This window comes from Vigna umbellata, chromosome 10 (assembly GCF_029865625.1).
Source record: "Vigna umbellata cultivar VRB3 chromosome 10, Vumbellata_1.0, whole genome shotgun sequence".
In the NCBI taxonomy this organism is placed as follows: domain Eukaryota; kingdom Viridiplantae; phylum Streptophyta; class Magnoliopsida; order Fabales; family Fabaceae; genus Vigna; species Vigna umbellata.
In genome coordinates this window covers 8,520,171-8,531,357 of record NC_142174.1, presented here as the reverse complement: position 1 = coordinate 8,531,357, position 11,187 = coordinate 8,520,171, and the positions used below count along the sequence as shown (strand labels likewise).

Sequence of the window (11,187 nt, the reverse complement as noted above, 5' to 3'; positions counted from 1 at the left end):
TTTCGGCTCCATTTCTTCCTCTTCTCTCATTTTGCCTGCCTCCTCATCTTCAGCCATTATTAGGACTCATATATTCTTCTTTGGGCATAAGTGTCCAAGGTTGTAACCTCCCCCACAAAGGAAACACCTCCTTCTAATGTACTTCACATACGGGAGATTGCATACTGCTCTGCTCCTAGCTTCCCCTACCGAATTTCCTCCAATCTTGGAGCCAATTGAAGTCCCTCTTCCCTCTCTTCTGATTGTACTAATGTTGTTGTCCCTTTAGATTTTCTCATTCTTTTGAAAGTTTTTGTTTTGGTTATTGTCCCCATTCCTTCTTGATATTAAAATGAGGAATTCTTATTTCATAATGTAGTTCCTGCCGTTCTTGATTCTTTCATCACATCTTTCGCTATTTCCAATTGTCTTAATCAAGTCCTAGGGATTATGAGACCTAATTTGACTTTCGATTTCACTTTGTTGACCCATAAAAAAATATCTCAAAAGTTATTCTTCTAACAGTTCTGATAGGTTTCTTTTGTTAAGAAACCGATCAACACTCCTCAACTTTCGAGCACACACGAAAAGACACAAACCAGTATGTATATTATTGATATATGAGTGAAACAATGTACAAAGAATCACCCCAAGGAAGCATCTCTCCCTCCACTAGAACAATTATCCAGTCTGCACCAAATGTACAAAATGACTAACTCTACCCATGTACAAAACACAGACTCAATTTATAAACTACCTTCCCCTTTCCACTAACTAACTAAATGCCAAACAATTCTTCCCTCCTAATTGCCCTCATTTTCTAAATCCATTATAACATATCACCTTATATCTTATCATTACACCCTATTGCAAAACAACCTTGTCGTCAAGATTGGTATAGTAATGCTTGTTCCCATGGCTCTTCTTCATCATAGGAAGGGAACCCACTGGTTGCTGCCATCCAATTCAGGTTTGGAGGCTTGGGTGGTGGTCTATATGAAAGAATTGTTGACTCCTTTAAGAGTTGCTTTTTTTCCAGAATTCCCATGGACCCTATGATTGTTCTATATTGCCTTCTGACCTGGTGACCACTTACATGGGCCTGGATTTTAACTCTTTTCTGATGAATGATAAAAAATTCTTTTCTCTTCTTCCACCCTAAAACCTTTTTTATACTTTTATAGCAGTACGGCGAAGCCCTCTCCTTGCCCAAATTTGTTCATCCTAGAATCTAAAAAGGAAAGAACTTGTTGATCTGACCATCCAATTCCTTCATCATCATCATGTTGAGCTAACTTTTTCCTCTGAATGTTAAATTGCAGCCCTACAAAGAAATATTTCTGCCATTGGTCTTCTAGTGTTTTATTTGTGACAACCATATTTTTCCCCACTCAAGATAGTTGCATCTTCTACTTTATTTCCAGCCATAATAGTCACCCTATCCCACCATATTCTGCTTTCTTTCCTCTGTCTTCACCCTTCTTCACTATTTTGACATACACATCACAACCTACCCCATTATCTCTCCTAGAAACAATAGCTTTTGCCACTTCTTAGGCAGCAACACTAACAATCCATCACAGTTTTTGTCTTCTGCACTGATATTTCCTTCCCAGAAACAATAGTTTTTGCCACTCCCTGGGTAGCAACACCAACAACTTTCTGAGCAGCAACTTCTGTGATTTCTGTAGTTTGGGCTAACTTGTCAAAGACAGAACCTCTATCTCTTTCTCTGAACCTCTTTATCAACGCCTTTGTCAACTCTTTTCAAGAAGGGTTCTTGGTTTTATTTTTCCAAACCCTGAGCCAATAGATTGCACCTCCCTTCATGCTAGTGTAGGCCAATCTTAATATTTCCCTTGCTGCCGCGTTTTAGATCTCAAAAACTTTCTCTCGTCTGGATATCCATCCCTCTGGATCAATCCCCTCAAAAAGTAGGCAATTCTACCTACTTCCTCCACTTTCGTTGCCCTTTGCCCCTGTCTTCCTCTAGCTCTTCCTCTGAACCATCTTTCTTTCCTTTCACGACAGATTCATCACTTCTTGTTGAGTCCTTAATCTGAATCTTAATATTCTACACCATTTCTTTTGTTTCTTGGGTAGTTTTCACTACTTTGTAGATGTCTCTTTTCCTTCTTCTCTTCATCATTAGCGAAGTACTCTCCTTCACATAATTTCTTGGCTTTCTTGATGTTGTCCAAACTGCCTTTCAAGGTATCCCTACCCTTCTTTCTTTCTTTCTTTTCTTGTTGTCTTGCAGAAATTCCTCTTTCCCTTCCCTTCTTGCTTTGTCAAGAGATTTCTCCCTTCCTTTTGAGTCCTTTCTTGATTTTGGTCTTCCAATATCATTTCTTTTATTTCTTGGATATTTCTTCTCCATTCTGCTAGTACTCTTTTTTGTTCGTTCGCCCACCTTTCCACAGTATTGATTCTTCCTTCCAAAGTATTGATTCTTCCTTTCATCACGTTCTCCTCTCCAAGGGATCCGGTAGGTCGGACCAATCTTGATAGGTTTCTTTTGTCAAGAAACCGATCAACACTCCTCAACTCTCAAGCACACACGAAAAGACACAAAACAGTATGTATATTAGTGATATGAGTGAAACAATATACAAAGAATCACCCCCAAATAAGTCTCTCTTCCTCCACTGGAACGTTATCGAGTCTGCACCAAATGTACAAAATGACTAACTACCCTATACAAAACACACACTATTTATAAACTCCCTTCCCCTTCTCAAAAATAACTAACGGTCAAACAACTCTTCCCTTTCAACTGCCCTCGTTTGCTAAATCCATTATAACCTATCACCTTATATCATATCAAGTTCTGAAATTTGTGGACACTATAACACCTCAAATTCTTGAACATATTCTCTCAGTCCCCTGTTCTGTCTTAAAGTTGCCAACTTTTCAAAGGCAAAACTTTTTTTCCTAAAAGTGTTGATGAGTATCTTTGTCAAATCCTTCCGAAAAGAATTCTTGACCTTCTTAAGAACTTCATAGGATCGACCCTTTCAAAAGTGGATAATTTCACCCTTTTCATCTAATACTTTTGAATTTCCTCCTCTTCCCTCTTAGATTCTTCAATTTGTTCTTCTTTCTTCCCCTTTCTTCCTCTGTTAGTAGAATTCTCATTTTCTTCTAAGTCCTTTTCGTGATTCTTGGACTTCTGCAACATTTCTTTAATTTCTTGAATATTGTCTCTCAATTCCGTAATAGCCTTATCATGTTCGCTAGCCCATCTTTCAATGCATTCATTCTACCTTCCATGATTCTTCCTCTTCTAGATCCGATAGGTAGAACTAAAAATGTTAGATTTCTTAATAAAAGAAACCTGTTTATAAACTCTCACACGCGGAAAAGGGTATCACACACTCCAAGAACATTGAAAATATTCTAGTACAAAGTTTCTAGGGACAATGTTCCCTCCTACACAGGATAGCAATAATCATGTGCTCTCTTCTAAAAACAGAAACCTCCTCTAAACAAGGCTATAACTTGCGTATGTCATTTTTTTTGCTTTTGAATTCTAGATTGAATATAAATAAAAATAAACTTAGCCAACACTTCCAATCAGCATCTCTTATTTCTTCACTCATCGACTAAATGAAATTCGTAATTTTATTTAAAATGCTAACTAATTTCAATTTGAAGGAGTTAAAATTACAATTACAAGTTTGATCTAAAGTATGTTCACTCAAATTCCGCCCACATAACAAGTCTCTGGTTGAAAATTTGATTAAACTCTCCCCTTGTTACAGGCGATATCAATGGAATTAACTTCAGACATAAGTAGGAACCAACCCTATTTCTAGAACGAACTAATACAGTGAAACGGCATCGAAGATTCAGAATTTACAGAAATGACATGCTATTAGAATAAGACTCTCTTTCAATTAGACTCTGACAAAGATACCCCATCATCCTCATAGAACTTAACCTGGCAAAGCCTTCCACCTGCTTCATCCGCAAAGGCTATTTTTTTCTCTCTTTACGCACTACATCTTGAGTAGCTGGACCCTCATCAGATAATTTCTGAATTTATCAAGAGCAGTAATTAGCCACACACGAAAGAGGAAAAAAGAAAAAGAAAACATAAAAACTTATCAAATTTAACAGCTTCAATAGTAACGTAGGAGATGAGCAAACCATTATTTTACAGAAACGGCTGCAATCCCTTGACATGAAGGCCAGGCATCGTTTTGCAGCTTCTTCAGCTCTTGTTGCATTCTTGACAGCCACTCTTGCCTGAAAATCAATCGTTAACTATTGACTAGAAACCAAATTTATCAATTAAATACATAATTCCACTAGAAATTTTGAAATTACTAGAAGTTAGCAACACTTTTCATTCTGGCTTTTAACCAGGAACAGAAGAGCTATAGCCAATCAGTAGGGGTATGCATGGATTACGTTGGGTTGGGTTTGAGCAACCCCATCACTGAACCCAATAAAAAAGTTTCGGATTGAGTTGAGCCTAGCAGGCTTCAATCAAATTATCACTATTTCTACTGCAGAAAGTAATATTCACTATTAATAGGACTGCGGTAATCATACCTCATTTACTTTATGCCTCAAAGACGTATTCAGACAGAATTCAGATCGTAACATGTCATCCACAATGTCCTTCATTGACTTCAATTCCTTTGTCAGTTTCTTGGTAAGACATTCTGCATCATGCATTTGTTGCTGTGTAAATGCAATTGCACTCTTTGAGCAGCTTTGTACAGAACTGCAACCTAGGCGGGTGGCTTGGCGAGAAGAATGAGGGATCTTAGAAATTCCTTTAGGATGGGAAACTCTTTTAGTCCTAGGAATAACACTAATTTTGTTAGGGATGTCACAAAATCGAGCGCCTGTGATATCATCACACCCTTCAGCTGTACGATTATCAGTCTGCTCAGAAAAGTATTTTTGTCGTCCCTTGCATTCTGAGATCATTGTAACCCAATATAAGTAAAAATAAATTGAGGTAAAATGTCAAGGTACTGAAATGAAACAAAATAATTATGTATGCATTATAACAAGAAATTAGATATCAAAACAGAAATTCGTTGCAGTTTTCATAGAAACAAATTACATTTGAAATTTGATAGAGGGAAAATTGAGAAATGAGTTCATCAGAGTCGTATGAAATTACTTTTACTCATGACATAAAAGCCTAATTTACTTCATTAAGATTTTAACTATAAGTTAGTGGATCAAAGTTAGAAATATTGCTTGTTTCAAACATAGTTTATCAGAGAATAAGTTAGGTTTCTTGGTGACAAGAAACCTAAATTCTATCTCAAAATAAACAATCAAAAACAGAGACAAGAAACCTCACTGTGAGGCAGCAGTTTATTGAATGAGAAATACAGAAAACATTCAACAACATCAAAGGGAAAAGATTCTCTTCTACATAAGACAGTCCCTGTTCAGAAATAAAATACTCAGCAACCAGAACTAGAACACCCCTCCTAACCATCTACACTCAAAACAACCTCATCTTTTACTTTACTCCCATAAATAATGGTTACAATGTTCTCAACACATTCGGCCTTCTTTCCCTGTCTTTACCCTCCTTCACTGTTTTGACATATTCACCAAGACCTACCACACTGTCCCCATTAAAACAACTCATTATGAGAAGCAAGAGTCACAACATTTCCATCACAATCTTGGTCTCCACCTTTCTCTTCATTGATATCCTTCTCTTTTTTCTTCTCTCAATTGATGGAATTGTCTCCTCCATTTGAGGTTTCTTGGCTTTCTTGATGTCATGAAGAAATTCCTCTCTCCCTCCCTTTCTTGCTCTATCAAGTGATTTCTCCCCTTATTTAGAGTCCCTAATTTGAATCTGGACATTTAGAATCCTATTACATTCCTGTATCATTTCTTCTAATTTTTGGAAACTTTTTCTCATCTCTTGATGTCATGCCCTCGCCTTTTCTAGTTCGCTAGTCCCCCTCTCCAAAGTATTGAAGCTTTCTTCCATGCTTTTCCTCATTGATCCGGCAAGTCAGACCAATTTGTTAGGTTTCTTGGTGACAAAAAACCTAAATTCTATCTCAAAATAAACAATCACAAACAGAGACAAGAAACCTCACTATGAGGCAACAATTTATTGAATGAAAAATACAGAACATTCAACAACATCCAAGGGAAAACATTCCCTTCTACACAGGACAATTCATGTTCAGAAATAAAACACTCAGCAACAAAATCTAGAACACCCCCTCCTTAAAAGACAAAAATTGCCTAGCTACTAATTGAAACTTCCCTTAACCGCGGTTTAAACTCCTAATAACTACCCCTAACTACTTCATACTAACTTCTGTCTTATTTTTGCCAAACTATCTAAAAACTGTCTACATACTATTTAATACATTACATATCCTATCAAAATATTATAATTAACAATTTAAATCTTACAATACAATACATTTTAGCTATTCCACCGATTCGTATCTTAAGATGAATCTTAAATGACTTCGTATGTTACAATACATGAATGAATCTATATAATTTGTCATTGATACTTCAACAATTCATTGTTTTTCACTTTTTTACCAATTCTTAAGAAAGAAACAAAAGAAGTAAAGCGAGCTCTGAATATTTGAATGGAAAGAAATTTGGAAGAACACATGTATTTATTTGTCATTCACTCGTTCAATGTATGTATTCTATCTAGTAATTTAACTGTTTGGTTTCCATTCTTCTAAAATAAGGACCTCACAAACTTAATATACCTAATTGTTTTATTTTTTTTTTATACATGTTTGGTCCATATTTGTAGTTTGCATTGCCTACATTGAGCACTATACATAATCTATGATATATTTGGAATAACTTTCACTATACCTAGATCTTACGAATCTATACAAAATTAAGATTCAAGATTTAAAATATATTTTCACAACCATGATTTGAATCGATTCGATGAGCTTGATTTCAAACATTAGTCAGACTGCCACAACAACCACATCATGGTTTAGCTTTCCCATGTTATGATACTTTTAATACAGCCTATATCTATAAAACCACATTTTTATCTTTTTCAACAAAACCTCTAATTTCTCAAAATCCATATTTCTTTCCATGATTGTTGAGTTCATAGTTTGTAACAAATAAAGGTTGGCGGATTTAAATATGTAATTGTTGATGAATCCAGATCACAGCATAATAAAGAAGATGGTGTAATCAAATGACATACTCAATTTGTTTTTACGATTCAAATCATTAGTCTTCACAGCTTTACAGTGCTTTTCCAGAGAAGATGGTGAAATTTCCTGTAGAGAAATCAACTAATGTGAGGAAGCAATAAAATAAATCAAGTCATATAAATTTATAGATGATATTTGTACCTTTCTTGTTGATAATAGCCTTTCAGGATGATGCAGCTTTGAACTACCATTACATTCATTGTTTACAGCAGCAAATGATTGTATTTCCTCATATTCCATAGTAGGACTGGTCTCTACGTCTACCTGATCCTCAGCACCAGGAGTAAATTCATTATTACTGCAGTCACCGAGAAGAGTGTTATCACCTTTAAAATCTACTCCCAGGTAATCAAGATCTTTATGAGTAGCCACATTACGCAGGGTGACTGCAGTGTCAGTGTCACCATCCGGTTGACTGTCATGAATATGAAGGATTTCATCTTCAACCATAGAGATTACTTGTGGGGCGATGTAATCGAGATCTGGATGAACCATACACTCTTCACTTTTGAATTCTATTGCAGGCATGTCCGGAAACTGCTCATTGCTTAGTTGATAATTTCTTCTCACAACATCCATGTTAAATGGACCCACCATTCGTAATGGAAGAAAATCAATACACCTTTGCCGCTCATTTTTCAATTCACTCTCCAAATTCCATTCATAGATTATCTCCGCTTCTTGTACTTCCACAATAGAATAGTCATCTGGCCCACCAAAAAAGTCAGTTTCAGGAACCTCAGATTTCACTTCAACAAGGGCAGCCGAATCTCCATTGAAGGATAGGATCTCTTTATTGTTATCAATCTCTTCACTGGAGGGTGTGAACTCTTGACCGTCTTGGATCTCCTCGCAGGAGGGTGAGAAATCTTGACATACTTGGATCTCTTCCATAGAGGTTGAGAACTCTTGACAGTCTAGGATCTCTTCGCTAGAGGGTGGGAAATCTTGACCGTGTTGGATCTCTTCACTAGTGGGTGTGAAATCTTCACTGTCTAAGATCTCTTCAGATTTGACAACTGGCATAACCTCTTGGGTATAAGTAGAGATTGTTTTTTTGAAGCATCTTTTCTTCTTTGCCTTCATATTATTTGACAGTTTAGATTTCCAGTTGCTGAGAGTCTCCATCAAATCAGAATCATCATCAGCTTCCATTTGCTCCTCACCGTAGTCATCCAGGAATGAATCTTCAATTTTTATCTTTCTTATAGAAGACTTCAGACCTTGTGAGCGTTTTCTCTTCCTGGCTTCGCAACTTTCTTTAATTTGGCTTAGGGTGATATCGTCAAAGTCGTTATCATCCAAGTTACAGATTCTCTGACCATCATCATCATCATTGACATTACATTCTGACGCATCACGATTGGTTTTCACATTGGTTTCCTCAATTTCACCATAGCATGATCTTTCAGCCATTACATCATCATTATGAGACAATAAGCCATCATCATATATGTCTGTAATATTTTTAAATTTAAGTTTTGGTTGTCCACGAGCAACATTAGGGACTTTTGAAACTAAACCACCTTTAATTGCCAGAATGAAATGAAGATAACCACAACCCCGTAGCTCCATAAAGTTGCTCTACTGCTCAGCTAACAAATCAGAATCTTTGCACAGTTTTCTTCCAATTTTCTCTGAATCTATCGAGAATAAAAAACACTGGAAAGAGTAAAAACAAACATTTAGAAAAACAATTTAAGGCAACTCACTGGTAATACATGCAAAATAACAAAGGAGAAAAGTATTTTCCTTGAAAGAACGAATTTAAACATCAAAAGTGAATCGATCTTCTTTAGCCCCCCCAAAAACTGTCCAGGTCATATAGCATACACAACCGCAATTGCTGCCGCATTGGCTGCATTTGTCCGCACAATATCAAGGAATCTAAAGACACCAAGATTGTGACCACGACCACAATTGTAGCCACATCAGCCACATTTGAACAATATTAAAAAACTCGGTTCAACCTTTATGTTTGCCATGTTAGTATTGATATAGTCAATCTATGAGGTTTTGTCCACTGTGAAACCTCATGTCTCTAACGATTTTATCTTTAAAAAGCATCTTAATAAATGAAGAGACAAAAGTGTATATAAGTCGCTTTGGCCTTAACATCTAAACGACGTGTACTGTTTAGTTGTCCTGGAATAGAACACAACAAATGCTGACTATGACTGTTTTTAGCGATCAAATTTTAAAATCACGCCTTAAGCTTACTTATGTGGTACTATCCAAAAGATTGTATCAGTGATGAATTTTCGATAGGATAAATACACAAAGGAATCAACACAAATATTAAAATAGAAGACTAAAATAATTGATTCACAATTGAATAAGATGGGAGATGAGTTATTAATCAAAACATTGTCAAAAATCAAGTTCAATGACTGAAGATCATTGAAAGTGAAAGCCATCAACTGTTTATAGTTTTTCGACGTAGAGGTTATCAACTAGAAGATTGTCAAGAAAGAAGTTACTCAAATACATCGACGGTGGAATTATGTGAAGACTTGAAATCATAGACTACAAAAGTTACCAAAAGAAGAACCATTGTGGAAATGTTGCAAGTGGGATGATGCAAAGCTTGGGTAACTGCTGACAACTGCATCGAGGGACAGTCTATATAGGGCTTCTTAGTTAGAAATAAGGTTGATAAACAAACACTTTTACTTAAAAAGACTCTAATGCTGATAATGGAAATGGCAAATAGTAAATCGAGAATAATGCTTTTGGTCACCCAATTTACACTTTTCTTCACATTGCTTGCTTTCTTGTTGGTAATTTCTCATTTGAGTTACAACAAAATAATACCGCAAAAATTCAAATAATTCCAAAAAAATTTAAATACCTGAATTACACGTTTCAATATATCACAACTTTCTTCTTCTTGTCTGGTACAGATCCAAAGCACTTGCGCAATCTGTATCAATTGCAACATTAAAGAAACACAATTATTAAAAATGCTATCACCCTTTCATAAACTAAACCGCAGCTAGCAAAAAAGACAGAAGCCTAGAACTAAATCTGCATTATGAGAACCACGAAGCAAGCAAAAACACCATATAACAGGAAAAACGGAGCCATACTCAAAGCGATAACACACAGAACAGCCAAAACTAAAAAAGCAAAAAATATAAAATCATTCCACCATCGGATTCACTCAAATCTTAAGAAATGAACCCTAAAGTCAGATTTCAGACGGCTAAATTAATCCTAAAAATCGAATGGATTCATCACCAGTTTCAAGATCCTTTTTCAATAACAAAATTCACACCAGACGGAAAAAAAAAGATTGAACAGAAGACAAAAACTGCAGTAGCCTCTAGAACCAAGAAATTAACCATAAAAAGAGTCATGGGAGGGAAAACACAACGAAGCATTTAGGACGTTTAAAAATCCAAATGGGAATAGCTTAAGAAAAATTGGTGAGAAATCGAAACAGAATATAAGAAAAAAAAACCAGATTCTGAATTTTCAGATCTGAAATAGAAAGACATGGTTTCGCAAACGGAAGAGGGATTCATGAACAACACTCGCCTGAAGTTGGATGAAACGCTGCGTTATGGAGCGCGGAGGAAGAGAAGGCACGGATCTGAATTAGGGCGAGCTTCCGAAAGTGAGAGAGTCTGTAACATTGAGAACATGTTTGTGACTATTCTATAGTAATGAAGAGCAAGCGCGCCAAGTGATTTTGGCGGGAGCGCATCATATATTTTTTTAATAATTTTAATAAAAATATACCAAAAACTATGAAATTAGTTTTGATTTTTATTTTGGTTTAATAGGTTCGGAGGTCCCTATATTTGGGGGTTTGTTTCAATTGAGTCCTCCAATTTTGAAAGTGATCAATTAGGTCCCCTTAACTTTGTTATGAAGTAGCAAGCTGAGGATAATTATTATCCTCGAAAAACATGATTTGGTAAGGTTTGCAGATATCAATTATCCTCGAAAAACATGATTTTGAAAGTGATCAATTTAACAGAGATCCTATTATTGA

At 36.0% G+C, this 11,187-nt stretch overlaps 1 pseudogene across 1 annotated transcript; it reads right to left on the bottom strand.

Moving 5' to 3' along the window:
• Window positions 1-3,585: 3,585 nt before the first annotated feature.
• LOC148191815 (uncharacterized) lies at window positions 3,586-10,861 on the bottom strand (annotated as a pseudogene). The gene is made up of 7 exons (XR_015782580.1): window positions 10,728-10,861; window positions 10,039-10,110; window positions 7,329-8,849; window positions 7,178-7,253; window positions 4,540-4,913; window positions 4,132-4,230; window positions 3,586-4,017 (listed from the first exon to the last, which is right to left on the bottom strand). The product of XR_015782580.1 is annotated as an uncharacterized LOC148191815 (transcript).
• Between the last annotated feature and the right edge of the window lie 326 nt (window positions 10,862-11,187).